The sequence below is a fragment of the Chrysemys picta genome, chromosome 1 (genome assembly GCF_011386835.1).
Source record: "Chrysemys picta bellii isolate R12L10 chromosome 1, ASM1138683v2, whole genome shotgun sequence".
NCBI lineage: Eukaryota > Metazoa > Chordata > Testudines > Emydidae > Chrysemys > Chrysemys picta.
The window spans coordinates 68,482,057-68,500,306 of NC_088791.1; the positions used below are offsets into that span (position 1 = coordinate 68,482,057).

General features: G+C 41.4%; 1 protein-coding gene across 1 annotated transcript in view; it reads left to right on the forward strand.

Moving 5' to 3' along the window:
• The window catches only part of TRHDE (thyrotropin releasing hormone degrading enzyme), a 310,867-nt gene that overhangs the window by 16,587 nt on the left and 276,030 nt on the right, over positions 1-18,250 (forward strand). The window lies entirely within an intron of this gene.

Below are 18,250 nucleotides of genomic sequence, written 5' to 3' on the forward strand. Positions count from 1 at the left end.
CTGTGGGTGTATCATGCTATGCCTTTTCTATACAGTGTCCCTTTATGCTTCCTTAGTTCTTTTATATTCTACTGAAGTACCAGATTATTTGACATCACTCACTCATTATCTAAGGTCTCTGTCCTGCTTCCACTGTAGCAACGAGTTTTGCTATTGACATCAGTCAGAAATGGATCAGGCTTTTAGCTAGATACATGAGTCTAAAGGTTTCTGTGTGAGCCAAACTCTTTCTATAAAAGCAAAAGTGAAGCAAAACGTAATCTTTAGGAAAGATCTCACCCCAGGACAACATGAAGGTGAGCACATTCCTGCACCAGCATGAACATCTGTCTGTCAAACCAATGTTATCGTGTGCACCTACAGCAACTTTATTCTATAGAGTGAAAATGGAATTGCTTAGGCAGGTGTCTTAGCTGACATCTATTTGAGTGACAGATACAGTATTTGTGAGGCAGGAGAGTGATGTGTGCTTTTATTTATTTATAAAGCAGTCTCTCCTCCAAGGTTTCAGTACGTTTTAAATCATACTTTTCATACAGGAATTGAGTGTATTTGTTTTTTGTAGCATGGCGTCAATGATCCCTGGAGTTAGGGGTGCATAATTGTTTACATTCTAACTCCTTTTGAGTCACTTGAGCTTCTGTAACAATCACTGTTCAGTCTAAATTCTAGGCTTGACTTCTGTCCAACATGATTTTTTTTTAAAGCTGTCTAGTTATTTTTGAGTACAAGTAGGATGAATATGTACATTTTCCTCTGAAGCTGTGCTCGGAAATATTCTGCATTCAGTGGAGACATGCCTGTTTACACCGGCTGAGGAGCTTCTCCGTTTTTATTATGTATTTTATTTTATTGTTATGGATGCAACAGTATAGCTTTTGTAAACTCTGTGAGTAAAATTCATCCACCTGGGAGGGCGTCACAATGTAGCTACCTGTTTGCAGATCTTTATGTGCAGTCAGGCTGGCACAACTTTTAATGATTTCTTTCCTATCACAGCTGTACATTTACAAAGTGCAGGGACAGCTGGTGGAATGGTTTGCAGATTCTCCCAGCCGGTGTTCATTCGATAACCTAACCCTATATCTGAGGCTACACTTGAGTATGTTTTTTTTTATTCAGTGTAAACACTATGCAGCTGTGGGGAGAGAATGAGGGGAAAGGTGGCTCTGAGGTCTTTTCAGTCTCTGGTGTAACAACAACTGAAGCAGCTGATGATCTGACAGAATGCCATGCACTTTGCCCATCCCCTCCCATCCATGGCATACCCCCTACACACAAGGTGGGGACAGGTGGCATAGAACTGGCTACGCTGGCTTTGTTCCACCCAAGGAAAGGATTCCCCTGTGTCAGGGGAAATCCTGAGCTGCTCCTTTTAGGGTAGCTTTCTGGCTCCTTTGTGTTGTTGAGAAAGCAGCCAGAACTGAGAATTGAGCCTGTTGTGTTCTTACTTGGAGCAGCATTATCTGAAACAGATTATGTTTCTGCTGAAAGACAAGGGGCTTAAAGTGTAAAAAAAAAAAAGTTATCCCACCATGGATTATCCTGAAAAATATTTGTCAACAAGTTATATATTGTAACTAATGTCAGATATTATTTAGTTCCTGGGTTGGAGACTTCATCAAATCATGTAGAGATTAGTTTAGATGAGGAGGATCTGTGTAACCTTTAACTTTACAGAGCTATAGTGGCACATTCATAAATCCTAGCCTCATGCCACAGAAAGTAGTAAATCCCATATTTTTAATAAATGAGCAGGTAGGGTAATAGATACTGATCACTCCAAATACCACTGAAACCTGCCACAAGGTTTTAACACAGCAGTTCTTTCACAGCATTCAGCAGGGCTGTTTAGCAGTTTAGGACAGGATGTTAAGAATAATACCATATTCATTTGAAACTGCTCAGGGGATCTAGAAGGCAGAATGTAATTACCTACATTGACATTTGGCTGGTACACCTCTGTAATCCTCTTCTTTTACAAAAAGTGCTGGGTAGTTTTAATGGCCATAACTGGCTGAAACCTCAGTTTGAGTTCTAATTCCAAAGACGGAAGCAACTGAATTAATACATGATGGGCATTAGCTCAAAGGACAGAGTTCCACCTCTTGAATTATTAGCCCCACTTTCAGCACCATCTATATGCTCCTTGGAGGTCTCCCATCTGTTTATTCATATACCTACTCAACTATGTAGAGCTAACTGGATCACAGCACGTGGCTGAACAGCAGCAGATCATGTCTTACTACATTTATACTGAGGAGTGTTTCTACACACTTTAAATTTTATAGTGCTCTGGAGTGTATTGATAGTTTCCCTTTAAATACCAAGAACAAATGGGAGCCAATTTTATACCTGTGAGAAAGTTGTCAGAATTTTTTTTGTCGAACCCAAGTAATTGATATACAATTATACAGTATCTAAACCAGATACCCAAATTAGTAATATTAATGCAAACTAAAGTGCATTGGTTCATTTACAGTAGCATATATAGAATATGTATATAATGTATAATAATATAAATGTATGTAATTTCTAACCAGCTCTACCTCACAGAAGGTGTAAAGGGCAACATTTCCCATTGAATGTATAAAATAATGTACCGTACTGAAATGCAGTTTTGCTAAATGGTTTTCAGACTATGGAAACTGAATGAGCAATGGCCAAAACTAGGTTTACCCTTTTTGACCAACCTATGTGTTTTTTCCCCAGGCATTCCCATTTGAAATGTGGTAGACATGCAGTTCTGGAGATAGAAAATGGAATAATCTCAAAGAATATCAGATGAGTGTTTCTGCCCCCCATAGACTTTATTTAAATCACCTGTCAGCAGAACCACTAGTAGACTTTTGTCCTTTATTAGAAACACTCCTATGAGCACATGCCCAAGTTGTGTATGCTGAACTCAAGGTTGAATTTATACAAAGGTATGTGTTTGCAAATCCCTGACTTGAATGAGCATTTTGTGTGTGCAATTCTGGTTCATGCAAAAGTGTGCACATATTGTTGCACATAATTTTTTTTTAAACATTCCTGCTATACTGGTTATTACTGAGAAATGGGGTCTTTGTTATCTCTCTATATCTAGTATATTTTTGGAAGACATAGCAGGTGCTCGTTTGGAACCTCATCCAGAAATATTTTCTTTTCTCTAGCAGAGATTTAGTTAGAATTCCCGAAGTGGCTGTGTTTTTTAGTATCTTTATCATGATCTGCTCTTTAACCCATGATCTGTGGAGCAGTATTTCATTCTCATGTTGAAAAAAGCCAAGGTAGGGATTGTTTTGCTTAGAACTGGCTAGTATTTATTCTCAGGGATAAGGCAATTGGGCTCAATTGGAATTTTTGGCTGTTGTGTTTAGTTAATGGGAGCAGAAGATCTAAAATTATATTGTAATCTATGCATTGGGAAACAAATTGGTAACAAATATTTTTTAGGTCCTAATGTAAAAAACATTGTGAGGTAGAGTAAACACTACTACATTTTTACTGGCAAACAGAAAAAGCCATCTGTGAGAACACAGCAAGGGTGTATTGAAATGAACATGCCAGGGCAGCAGAACAGTTGCTCGTCAGGGAGTACATCATGCATTGGTGTAGAAAAGCAAGTCTGAAATGCAACCAGAGGTCTTGCACATCAACTGACCATCCCTAGAGGAGCAATCATTCAACACTATGCATGAACACACCAGGGCATGTAGTCTGGACAATCTTCACAGCCTCTGAGGATATATAGTCCTGTATCAGTGATGTCGTGTCATGATCTAGCCCAACAATGTGCATGAGGAAGGAGGAAGAGGATGGGGGGCGGACTTTTTAGTGTAGAGTAGTGGCCTGGGATTAAGAAGCTGTTGAAAAATCTCAAAACTGTGATTTTGAAGCTCTTCATTAGGCAGGACCTTCCTTTGACAGCTAGTAAAAGAAGTTGGTGAGGGCCCACTCTCAGAATTACTGGGAAACAACTTTGTGAAACTCCCACTAGTATATACATGAAAGCTGCTTGAGCAGCAGAAAAAAAACAGAAAGCAAAAATATGTATGGAAATGAAGATTTGTAATTTGCATGGTTACAATAGGGCATATTATAACATTTGTCTTTACTACAAAATACTCCGATGACTCACACAGGATTGAAGAATGATTACGCTACTGCAAAGTATTGTAAGGAAAAAAGGATTAGTGAATCATAATACAGCTGGTTATATGGAGATGCTAATTGTCATAGTTTTGATATTTATGCGTTGATGGGTAAAAAGAAATATACAGAGCACTGTATTGTAGATACATATGTACTGTAATGGTACCAGAGATGGGTGAGTGTTAAATTATTCAACCCATCCCCATGTTGAGGTTGCGTGATTGATGCTACTTTTTGGCACATATATGCTGAAATCCAGGAAGCAGCCACACTGGGACTTCGCTACAAGAACGATCTGCTGTAAAAGATGTTTCTTTTCAGATACAGTGGGTCATATACTAGCAATGGGCAAACCTACTGAAGTCTTGATGATTGGTTCTGGTAAACAATTCTAAGTTCAAGTGCTTATCACTACTTTTTGAGCTCCCTCACCACAATTTTGACCCCTCCTTGCTGGTGATTCTTAGGGTACGTCTATACTTACCTCTGGGTCCGGTGGTAAGCAATCGATCTTCTGGGATCGATCCCGGAAGTGCTCGCTGTCGACACCGGTACTCCTGCTCCGTGAGAGGAGTACGCGGAGTCGACGGGGGAGCCTGCCTGCCGCGTGTGGACCCGCGGTAAGTTCGAACTAAGATACTTCGACTTCAGCTACGTTATTCACGTAGCTGAAGTTGCGTATCTTAGTTCGAAGTGGGGGGTTAGTGTGGACCAGCCCTTAGACTGGCTCTTTTCCTCTAATAGTACTGTGGCCGCCTCCCAACATCTGGTCTCTTGAACTGCTTCATGCTGACAGAGAGCTATGTGTTGATTACAACTCAAGCCCATTTAGGGGATTGTGATCTCTCTCTCTTTCTTTCTTTATCCTGTCTCTGAAAGGTACTCATCCTCCTGTTTAACAAGAAACCACCATCAACCATATTCACTAACTCTCTCCAAACACACACACACCAATTGTGGATACATTACTTATTACTTATTTATTACTCCTGATTTTGCTGGCATGGCAGAAAAGTATAGGACAAGTAGGGGAGTGGCAGTTGAATCTTCTGTTTTGTAATGGGGACTTTTTCAAATAACTTGGCAGGAATCACCAGTTTTGCTTGAGTTGACCTGGCCAGTCAGTAGGTGATATTTAGGAGAGGCTCACGGCCAGCCCTCGCACCCATGGTGATATTGAAGATGAATCTCAGACCATTTCAGTATGTAGGCACAATACAGTGAGTTAAGACTATAAAGGCAGCTGTGAACAGACTTTGTTAGTTAAGGGACATAGAATCCAAGTCACTGCTGGGTAAGCAGGTTCAAATCTATTAACTTCAGTGTTTTTGAGCCAACTTCTGCCATGGACAAATGTGACCCACTTTATCAATCCTATATATACATGTTTTAGTCAGTATAACCTAAATATTATTTAGGGCTCATTCTTGCAGTCTTTACTCAATCAGAATTCCCACTGAGTGTAAAATTGCATGATAAAAATATTAAGCAATTAAGAAAAAGTTTCTTACAGGTATTAGTTGAATGTTTAATTACTTTAAAACTATTTTAGGAGTAGGGTAGGTGGAGGAGGAGAGAAATTATGGTTTCTTTAAAACCTCCAACCAATTATAAAAATATGCAATACATATTTAGAGTTTTCTGGGCTAAATTTTCAAATTTTTGTGCCCAAATTTAAACTCCTTAAAGGGTTCTCATTTTCAGAAATGCCCTCTGAAAGTCAGACCTCTTGAAGATGTCCCAACTGGGTCATCCAAAACCACTAGTTGCTTTTGAAAATGTAGGCCTCTGATTTTATTTTCGTTGTTGTAAAGATCTTGAAATGCTTGGGCCAGATGGGCCAGTCTGGCTGGGCCTGAGCCGAGACTTGTGTATCTTTTCATTATACATAGGTTGCTGGCAGAATATAATGCAGCACAGACGTGAATGCACTGAATACTAAGTAAAGAGAAGTGGGCAGATTTTTTTTTCTTAAATTTCCCACCTCATTCCTGGGTTGCTGCAGACGTGCCACAAATTCTATACTGTACAAATATCTTTAACACAAATAAAACACTAAAAATTGATTTTTTTTTGGTGTGGAAAATTCTTTCTATTGTCACACTGGACACTAATTTCATTTCATTACCACATCCCCAGCTGCATTCACAGTGAAGTCCCATATCTCCTTAACACAAAGTTAATAGGAACAAAAAAAACCCCAAAACAAAACATATAATTGTTGCTTGAAAATTCCATCTAGGCTAGAAATGGAAAGCTACTGAAGAATTTAACCAATCTATATACACCTCTACCCCAATAGAATGCGATCCGATATAACACGAATTTGGATATAACGCGGGAAAGCAGCACTCCGGGGGGCGGAGGGGGGGCGGAGAGGAGGGAGCTGTGATCTCCAGCAGATCAAAGCAAGTTCAATATAACGCGGTTTCACCTATAACGCGGTAAGATTTTTTGGCTCTCAAGGACAGCATTATGTCGGGGTAGAGGTGTATCTGGCTAGTACCAGAAAAATATGTATCACTTATCCAACGTGTATGGGAACCCAAAAATGAAAAGATTGGATGTTCAGTACGTTAACTTATCACCTGAAAGAAACTGACTGGAATTTTGTACCATTTTATGCTCATCAGCATTCAGCAACATTGCATGAGAGAGGAAAAAATACAGAAACATAAGGAAGAGAGATAAAAGGAGAGAGAGCTGAAAAAAGATAAATGACTGTGCTGTCAGTGCAGTATAATGAAAATGAAATCAGTTGTAGGCAATGCCCAATTGCACAATGTGGATAGCCCCAGACAGTGTTTTCAATAAAAATATATTTCTTATTTCCTTTCTTTACTAATGTAAAGATAAATGACTTTGTTGTAATTGTACTGCAATGGAAATACCGTCCCGGATCCTACAAATTCTTAAGTGTGTCTCTAACTTTACTCATGTGAAGAGCCCCATTGACTTTGATGGCTTTGTCTACAATGGAAAAAATGACTGTTAGATAATGTGCTAACTAACATTTTCTACTTACGTAGAAAGTAGTTGAGCCTTTAGTGTGGACCAATGCAGTCATATTTAAACATGTTAGCTGCTCACAGCTACCCTGGTTAGCTCACAGCTACCCAGGCAAACATGTCTTAAGATGAAACTTTAAAAGCGATAGAGTTTCTGATTTTCTAGCAATGGGTCAACTAGGGGTAGCCACGACCTACTGACATGTTTTGAAATGGAGCTCTTTGTCCTCACTAAGGGCAAAATTGTGTTTAATATCATGTTAGTTACAATGCTTTAGCTAACACATTTTCTAAGATGATGTATTTTCCTAAAATAGGAAGGCCTTAATGGGACTATCCATATGAATAAAGTTACATATGTGCTTAAGCATTTACAGGATCATGAGCAAAATTTAACAGAAATGCATGTTTTAAAATCATAGGAAAGGAATATTTTCAAGAAAAAATTCCTTTCCTATATCTATCACTAATAACAGCATAGATTACCAAAGCAGAAATAATAAAAATCTAATTTACATTTCACTGAAATTTTCAGTTTTGTTTATAGTCAGGTTCTAATCAGTTTCATATTCAGTTTCTTTTAGCACAGTGCTGCAATGTTTGGATGTCAACTACAATAGGGAAATGTGTATTTGTTTAAAAATCTATTTGTACTAGAATTACAAAGAAACCAAAGAAATAATGACAACAGTAAAAACATACTATTTCTGTTGGATTTAGACTTTGTAAAAGTTTGTTTTTAAAAATGTAAATGTTGCATCAGTTTGACCTGACAGTGTCCCTCTAAGGAATTTAGCCTTGAACAACAATAAACTGTTTACAAACCAGTATTTTCTTTCATGTTAACTTCTTAAAGCTGCTGACTTGGTGCAATCAGAGCAGCTATTTGCAATTAAAAATATCCCTGATCACCTAGTTAAACCATAGCTATGGTATTTTATAATTGCTATGGTGTTGGGCTATTAGCTATTCATAGTAGCTCAGATACAAGTAGATAAAGCCATCCAGTCACATATTGCAGCCAGAAAGATACACACTTTGGATATATTTCCTTTTTCTTCATCTTGGCTTACTTATATGTGTAAAAAGCATTTCTCCTGGCACCTGCAAGTGTACAGGGGGTTTCTGTATCAGAACACCTGTACTTTTCAAGACCAGTTTCAAATTTAGAAAAGTACTAGGAGTGTTGTCTATTTTTAATATACTCCAGCCCTTCTGTAGTTTTAGTTTTCTGTTTGTTCCCTCCATTCTGTGTCTTTGAGCTGTGGGAGAAGAAGTGAATGATGGGTAACATAACTTTCATTTGCTATGATCATTGCTTTTGAGATGCTTTGAATTAGATATTCAGAAATGGCATCACTTTTAAAATTTCATCTTAAATATATCTGAGTAAGTCTTCTCAAAGTAGGTTAATAGTCTTCATAAATGAGGTTCTGTTTGAAACTCTTATAGTCATTTTCATTTTCTGGGTCACCCATCTTATTGCACCTTGAGTGTCAGTCATCTACAGTTGTGGGAGAGCAAAACCAACCATCTTTAAGCAAAATCATTTCAAAAGCAATAACATGAATTTTTTAAAAGAAACCATGTGGTATTCTTTCTTGGCTTTTTCATCTGTGGTTTTATTTTTAATATTCACTGGGTGTTTCTACCCACTACTACAGGAAAAAATGTGTCTTGAAGTCAGAAAAAAATCTCAAAATGCTGCCTCCTTTAGTCATACAGAAATCACGTGACACAACTCAGGCAGTTGCTTTGATAGTCTTCTGTTTGTGTTAGTGTCTGTAGTTTAGATGAGTGGTCTAATTATTCGATCCATTGGTCTGATTCCTGAGTCCCCAATGACATAGGATTTAGTGTTTGTGTCATAAAATACCTGCTCTAGTCAGTGTATGAGAACATTTCAATTTTTACAAGCTCAGAAGGCCTGCTACTAAGCTCGGTACACCATTTGTATTTGATATCTTCCTAGAGCCTTAAGAAAGCCTACTACTTTAGGTTAGTAGTCTGACAAACTCAGTCTCAATTTCAACCATAATAACAAAGCAGACACACAGGATATATATACATAAAGCTTTCCAGAGTCACTCCTGTAGGTCCTGCTCATACATGCTTTGCAGAATGATCAGGTGGATCTAGAAATTGAGTTATAGGGGCATGTATTGCCTTTGCAGCTTTTTTTTCAGCTCTGGTATGCAGTCCATATAAAGAAAATGATGAGAAGAATCAACAATGTAGTGAAAGTGGTGGCTGCCAGTCTGAGATCTAGTCCTTATAGGATTGAGTTTTACCCCCAATAGCATGGGGTGTAAATTGAGCCCCCGCATGCCATCACAGACATTTCTGGGCCTGGGAAAGAGAAATCATTTTCCGGGGCTCTGCTGCTAATGACACTGCTTGGAAGTATGTTGTGAGTCAGTGCATTGTCTGGTTCACTGGCCATGCCCGCCTTCCCCGGTCATTGCTGCCCACTTTTCAGATTACGTTGGCAGATGCCTGCTATAGAAAGATCTGTGAATGTCCTGTGTGTCCCTCATCTCCTTTCGGGTGCACTTTCTGCACTGAGGACCTCCACTCTGGTAAAACCAGAAGCTGTTGTGAATGAAGCCCGTATTGTTGCAAACCGTCAATGATCTACTGACCCTTCTTTTTCCATTAGTAAACTAACTGGGAAGTGATCAAACCCAGCTGTAAAAGTAATAAGAAATGTTTTGAACTTGTAAGTGGACTGTGTGGAGACACAGCAATAATAGAAAGTTGCTAATGGTATTTATCAGTCTCTGAAACAGACTGTATCATGATCAGTGGAAGTGGAGTCAGAGGGCCCATGTTCCTTGAAGCAATTGTTATTGACGGACACCAGAAAAACAGGGAATATGGGGTGTTAGGCTGAAAGCAATTCAGCCACATTGACAGAGCAGTGCACAGGGTTTAGTAAAGTTCCACTTGTTCAATTTAACCTGCATTCAGCATCACTCTTTGCAAATGTGTGAGCTGTGAGTTCTTGGCAGTGCAGCAGCTGGCTAATGGAACTCAGTTGGAAGCCTCCTGGAGTCCTGGATTTGCAGACAGAAACCTAGCCCAGCGATGGACCCACTGGAAGGAGTCGTCCAAGCTGTACACAGACCTGGCCATGCAGGGGGATGACCACAGCTGGAAAGTAAAACCATTCTTTTACTTTTATGGGGAACAAGGCAATCTGTACCTCTCTGAAGCTTGCCACTTCCTCAAGCCTAGGAGTCCTGGGGACTTATTGCTCCCCAAAGCAGAATGAAACGGTGGAGCGAGACATGTTTTTTCATGAGAGACCAGTCCAGAGGAGAGGGGATAGACCTCTATGTTACTGCCTTATGCACATTGGCTGCTACATGCAATTTTGGGGCCTTGTGGTCGTTGCCTGTGAGAAGGGCTGCTCTGGATGGCGATCTCACATTAGACACCTGCTTAGTCATAGCGCATGCAGCGAAAATCTCAGACAGGATGAAAGCTCTACATGGCACAATGCCCTCAGAAGTACATTCAGTGAGACAACAGCAGTGGATGCATTTACTGTGAGAGATGGCATGTGCTAGCAAAGCAGAAGTTTCCCGCATGAGGACAGCATTGTAAGGAATGTGGCAAAAAGCAGAGGCGATTCTGCTGGATTTGTACAAGAGGAGGATTGTCCCATCAGATAGAAGTGATGACATCATGACTGTCTCCTTGGGTTCAGGCTGTTGGGACAAGAAACCAACAAGGGATAATGTCAACCTCCTGTGCATGCAACAAGATTAATAGGGAAATGTGCGCCGTGTGATTTCAGCTGGATAGTGGGGCTTCCTGCAGTGTGATTCCTCAGGGTGAATTGGACTCAATCACACCCGTTACAGACAGCAAGCACACTCTAACAATGTACAATATGAGCATGATGCAGCCTGTAGGAAAATATGACCTTATAGTAACTAATCTGAAAAATGACAGATGGCACCAACTGAAGTTTGTGGTGGTGAACAGTAAGTACCACAGGCCCCTCTTGGGAAATACAGCCCTAGGGTGCAGCATCAGAATTGTATAGCTGCAGAGCAAGAAGCAAAAGGGGGAGTTCCAAGGACAATGGAGACAATTTTAAAATATATTTTCAAAGGCAATGGGTGCCTGGAAAGAAAACTGCAACTGGGAGTAGACCCCATCATGCAACCTGCGTGCTTATAAAGAAGGAAAAAAATCCAGTGTCACTACTTAATCTAGTACACAAGGAGCTTGAAAGTCTGCAGAGCAGGGGTATCATAACACAGAGAGAAGTACAACCTGGGTAAGAAGCATGGTGGTAGTAAAGAAGCCATCAGGCAAATTACGCATCTGCATAGACCCAAAGGTACTGAACCAGGCATTGAAAAGATGGCACTCTCCATTGTCCACAATTGATGACATCTTGCCAGAACTTTCCAAAGCCAGAACTTTTATGGTCTGTGATGGAGGAATGGTTTTGACATATAAGCCTGGATAAAAAATCCAGTATGCCAATGACCTTTGCAACACCATTTGGTCACTACAGATGGTTTCACGGGCCAATGGACATAAGCCCAGCACCAGAGATATTCCAGAGAAGGTTCACTCAAGTGTTGGGAGGCTGCCTGGGGTGACAATAACTGCAGGTGCTGTCATTATTGTAGGTAAAGAGAACAATGATCCAGAAGCTGGACAAGTTTATGACAGAAAACTACAAGTTTTCCTGCAGCAGTGCACGGACAAGAACATAAAACTGAACCTAAAAAAATGCAAATCAGACAGCAGAAGGACTGAAATCAGAGCCCAACAAAATCAAGGCAGTCTGAGATAAACCAGCTCCAATGGATGTGAAAGGGCTACAGCACTTCATGGGAATGATAAATATTCTGTCCAAGTTCTGTCCATACCTGGCTACAGTAGCGGAACCCATACGTCTGCTCATAAGGCAGGATGTTGAGTGGGACTGGGCAGGTCTGCAGTTGCAAGCATTTGATACACTGAAACTAAAGATAATGGATGCCCCTTTCCCCAAGTACTACCAGCTAGGAGAGCCACTGATATGCCAGTGTGATACATTGGAGGAAAGATTGGGAGTAGTTGTTTTGCAGGAGCAGACAGTCGTTTACGCCAGCAGAGTGCTGACAGAGACTGAACAGGAGTATGCCCAAATAGAAAAATTGCTTCTGGCTGTGGTATTGGAGTAGAGCGATTCCAAGAATGTCTTAATGCCAACTGGCAAGGGAAGGCACAGAGGGGTTACAGAATCTCATGAGTCTGATGTGTACATTCTAGTTCATCAAAGAATGTCGTGTGAGGTCTCAAATGAAAGCTAGTGTCATACTGGTCATCAATATCATTGTGAAATGTATGTATATGTACTATGCAAGGAGTTATGTATCTGTACCAGAAAATTATATTCTTAAGCATGTAAGATAAAAACAGGTAATCAAAGGGTTACATGCCTTTGACTGTTTCCTCCAGACAGGAGGTAAGAAACAACTCTGTTGGGATGCACATGAAGCATTGCAAGTTAACGTAACAGTTGCCCATTTACATACAAAAATCAAATGTAAATGACGAGATGTGAAGTCAACAGGAAAGGAGCACACAGGAATAAACCAGCTATTGGGGTTTATATTACCTAGGAGTAAAGACAATGAACTTCAGGAGTATTTCTGGCACAGAAGACACCCGGGTATCCTGCACCTAGGAAGTAGACAGCGCTTTTGCATTTGTAAAAGTGGGGTCTCACCCAGGCTTGGTTGAAAATGCCGCAGAGGGCTTTGGGTGACCTAAACCTCTGTAGACAGGAAGTTAAACTGTTAGTTAAGCATAGTCTCTAGAAAGCATGTTATAATTTGGTTTTACATGTAGTCATTTATTTCCAATGTCCTTAATCACAATCTCCTGAATCTCTAGTCTTTTTAATAAGCTTATTCATGTTTTCACAATAAATAGATCTCAATGCTGTGGTGTTAAGCAAAGCACTGGTTGTGAGTTGAATCTTACAAGCTGTTGTGCACTTTCCTTTGGGAATAAGAGAGCTGGTAATTCTGTGAGTGTCCAGTGGACAAGGGGCTGGATGCTGCAGGGACCACCCTGAGGACTTAAGGATTGGTGTGAGCCTATTGCTACCTATACAGAGAGAGCTTCAAGGCCTGTGGAGGCCTGGATGACAGTGTTGGTGTTGTCAGAGGCTAGTGGATTCAGGGAGCCTATCCACATCAGGCAGAGACAAAGCTGCTTCACGCTAAGGACAGATGGTGGTGAGGTTCCTCAGCACCTTCGGAAGCATCACAGATGCACCTGTGGCCACCTAGTAATAGTGCAATCAGACGACAAACTCCTAAAGGCAATCATGGCAAAGCCCCTTCTTAGCACAGGAGGCACATTAACACACAGTGCAATCTCTTTGGAGCACTATCAGGTAGAGATCGGATGTGGACCAGGACAATTACTGGTGTGAGGTGACACTCTGAGCAGGACATATATACTTAGCATCAGTGAGTTGTGGGAAGGGGATCAAGATATTGAATCCATTAACATTAACTACAGGCAGTCAAGAGAGCGATACTAGCAGGGTGTCCAGAACACAAAAGCCAAGTACTGGTAGGAGCAGAACCATATTTTCAAATTAAAGATGAGCTGAGTGTGCAGGATGAAATTATATTTTGAGGACAGAGAGCTGTTGTTCTGCCTTGTTATATAAGGATGTTGTCATGTAAAAAATACATGCCTCACACCTGGGCATTGACAGTTGGCTTAGACGGACTCAAGAGTATAGTTACTGGCTGGGAATCAATGAAAACACCGATGTCAGGAGGATGGGGACAGATGGTATCACCCAGCGGTGAGAGTCTGGGGCAGGCCAGTGGTAGAGGAGCCCAGGCCTTCCCTGCTCCACCAAGTTTTAACCCAGGGCTTTGTGACTGGCCAGTTGGATATACGACCTGGGGGAAGCAGGGCTTTGCAGCTGTGCTCTGGCTCCGCTCCAGCTCCAGGCAAAAACCTGTAGCTCCACTGCTCCGGCGCTGCTCTGCACTCCAGCCCCGGGCTCCGCACCAAAGCCCTGTGGGGAAGACACCACCAAGTCTGCTCCCTGGGCCACTTCCTACTATGGCCTCTGCCTCTCCAAAGCCACCTCATGGTCTGCTTACAGACTCCCAAGGTGTGCTGTGCCACACAGTGATCTGGAGGCTCTACTCCTTCAATCGCGGCCCTCTGTTCCTGTTCTCCATGGGGGCCTCTGGCAGCAGCAGGGCCAGGGCCAGGTGGTCTGGGGCTCCTGTGGCCTCTCTGCAGGAGCTAACAGTCTAGGGCTTCTCCCTTACTCCATCCACCTTGACTGAGGAGAGCGGCTCCATTGTGAGCATGCTCAGCCGGTGCAGCTGGGTGGGGCCCTATGGGTCCAGAGCTGCTCCTTACTTGATTCCCCAGTTTGGGGCCTAAATACTCCATCACAACAACTTCACTCCTCGATATAAAGGGTGACACCTGGCAGGCGGGTGTGATCACCACCAGCAGAAAGAGACTCTCTTACCACATGAGCTGTTCACCTGAACATGGGAAAAGGTTGGAGTGGTCTTATTTACCATAAATGAAAAGCAATACTTGATCACAGTGGACTAATACTCAAATTTTTGGGAGGTCAGTGTCATGTCTGAGGCAAGAAGCAAGTCAGTGATTGGCAAACTTTGCGAGATATGGCATTCTGAACACCATATTCACTGACAACAGACCCCTGTATGCCTTGGGAAAATTGAAGGAAGTTTGAGCATCACAGCTCCCCCTTAGCAGAATCACAGAGTAATGGTAAGATGGAATCAGTTGTGAAAACAAGTAAGAGATTGTTACACAAGACTGTTTCTTCTGGTTCAGGTGCTGTTTTAGCATGTTTGGCACATAGAAATACTCCATCAGAGAGGTGCCAAAACAGTCTAGTGCAGGCACTGATCAGATGAAGGACCAAAACCCTGCTATCAATAAGGGGAGACCTGATGCAACCGGAAGAATGGAGACACGGCTGAGGTGAGATGGCCAGCAATCACAGAAAGCAGGCACTGGGGTACAACAGGTCAGCGAAGCCCCTGGAGACAGGTGCTCCTTTGAGGATCCAGCCATTAGACAGACACCAGAGGAGTGGACTAAAGGAATCATAAGGGGTGCAGTGGTTTTTAAGTCATACAAGGTGACTATCCAAGAGGAACAAGTGATCCAAAGGAACAGGAGACACTTCTGAGTCAGCGGACACAACACCCAGAGGGAACCTATGGAGATTGCCACAGAATGGAGAGCCAGAGAGCCATTTGGAGGCCAACCCCACAGGGAGGGAGGAAGGAGACTCTATAGACAGAGAGTTTTCTTGATTCTGAGACAGCTGACAGGGAGACAGAGAGGTTGCTCCTGGTGTGGTCACTTGTTGAGGAAACCAAACTATCTCAAAGACTATGTAAGCAGCTGAATCTCTGGTAAAGACAAGACGCCAACTCAGCTAGGTACTACCAACCTTTGGCCGAAGAGTCACAGGGTGGCGGTCTGGGTGCCAAAAATTTGTTTAGAATGTTTATATTATCATTTTATGTTAAAATGTTTGTAAATGGGGAAGATGTATTATGATCAGTGGAACTGGAGTCAGAGGGCGCGTGTTCCCCGGAGGGACTGTTATTGACGGGACAACAGGAAAACAAGAAATGTGGGGAGCAGTGCACAGGGTTCCATAAAGTTCCACTTGTTCCACTTAGTTGGCATTCAACTTCACTCTTTGCACACCCTTCAGATGAATTCCACAACTCCCTTTTTGGCATAATCCTTAAGGACAGTGATGATGGGGTTGACTGGTTCTTAAAACTACTATGCTTTCAATTGTGATCTTTTATTTAAAAAGCAGTCAGCACAGTGACTTTCAAAGGAACACAGCAGTGTGTGTCTCAGGGGATTTCTTATTTGCTTCCTCTTGGCTTTTCTCGCCTCTCCCTAGGATTTATCTAGCAGGAGACTGTGGCTTTGAAGGTCCTGTTTGGAAAACAGAGTTACGCCCTCTAAAGGAAGGCCTGGGAGAACTGGGAAGTGACAGCAGCAGAATAGCAAGTTCTAGGACAATAATATATACAAATGGATTTTTTGAGCTTCTGACAACAGCTTCCTTTGCTTCACAGCCTGATCTGATTCTCAACTGATTATTGATTTTGACTTTCTCTGATTAACTGCCTCCAGCTGCCACCTTCTTTTATAACCTTCCCCATGTCCTTATGATATAAATGGCAATTTGACTCAGGGTTCCATTTTCAAAAGGGAAACCTCCTATTTCCTCCTGTTTGCTGTGCCAAATCATCAGAACATAGTCCAGTTTTCCACCTGGTCCAATATCCTGTCTCCATCAACAGCCAGTACTTGATGCTTCAAAGAAAGGGTCAATAAAACATGTAGTGGACAGTTATGGAATAACCTACCCATAGGGAAAGTTTCTTGATAGCTTCCTCATGTATAGGTTGGCTTGTGTCCTGAACCATGAAGGGTTTACACCCCTTTCAATCTATTTGGCTTTTTGTTGGTGTTAATCCTTATTAATTTAAGTGACTGCTCTTGTTTCTTGTGTATAAATGGTCAGTACTTGTCTCTCCACCAACCTGATTTATGAGTAGCTAAAGGTGCTAATCTTCAGCCTGCATCCATAATTCATTCTGAATAATTCATCCAAAAATGGTATGAGCATAGGTGTTGGAACTAGGGGTGCTACTGCACCCCCTGGCTTGAAGTGGTGCCCATCCTATAGAGGGTTTACAATTTGGTTCAATGGCTCTCAGTACCGCCATTATAAAAATTGTTCCAGCACCCCTGGGTTTGAGGGCAAATTGCCCTTATCCCTTTAAAAGTTTGTCCCATAATATGCAGTTTGGGCATGTCTCATGAAAGACAATGTTATCTTAGGCTATAAGAAAGTGCTAAAAAGAAAGACTAATAAAGCTGTTACATTGACAGTGCAAACAGAAAAGAATGTTAGCATGAAGCTAAGTAAGGGAATAGCTTTGGTCTTTTTTCATCAGTTTAGAAAAGGGAAGGACTGCTCAGACAACTTCAATCTGCTCCAGTGTCAATGAAAGAATACTTCTGTGAAGTCTACAGTTTGTTGCACTGGGGATTGAAGCAACTGCTGTGGCAAATTGATGCAAAACTTGCTTCTGTTTACTTGGCTATTTCACCATTCCGTGTCTATTCCTCAGCACACTTCCAGTGTTGCTGGTTTTATGAAGTGCTACTGCAACACAGAGTTTGCAAATGCCAAGATTAGGAATCAGTCTCTTATTTTCATTTCCCCATTATTTGTTGGACCCTTGTTGTGTCTCGTTGTAATTAACTTTTGGGGCAGGGGTTGTTTCAATTAGCTTAATATGCTCTTTAGTACAATAGGCCCTAATCTTCTCTTTTGCCTCTAGGTACTAACGCGGTGTGTGTACAAAACAATAATAAGGATGAGGCTGACTGGGAAGTCAGTATGAATAGACAAATTAACTCACAGTGCATGGATTGCTTTCTTTCTCTTGTGAAAAATCAGTTGGTGATCCATGTCAGATTTGCTTTCTGCCAGCTGTCTGGCTAGCTGTCCAAATGTGAACCACAGGACCTTATGTTCAACTGTGTTTTTGTGCTACAGCTGATCAAAATGTGTTACTGATCCAGGATCCAGTCCTCCCCTTAGGTATGCAGAAGACATCACTGAATAACTAAGATTTTTTCTGATAGGAAACGTTTCTCAGGTAGGGAGATTTTAACATGGGGGATGTAATTTTAAATGGCAAAATGTGCACAAAAAGTAATTTCCGCAATCATAAACAGCTGAGAATTTCATATATTGGAAGGGATTTGATTAATAACCCTGCAGTTAAACAGGAAGCATATAGTATTTTCATTTTAAATTAAACAATTCACACTTTGTTATATTAATATGTGGTGTGTAGATTAAATCCAACATGTCTCAGAGGCTTGCTTTTCATCTTTGTCAAAGTTTGTATATGTCAGGGTGCTTGGATTTTTCTGTTTCTTCCTTCTTGAGCAGCGGAAAGCCTCTGTTTGCCAGTTTAAATTCCTCGTGTATGTATAATCTGCCACCTCTCATCTGC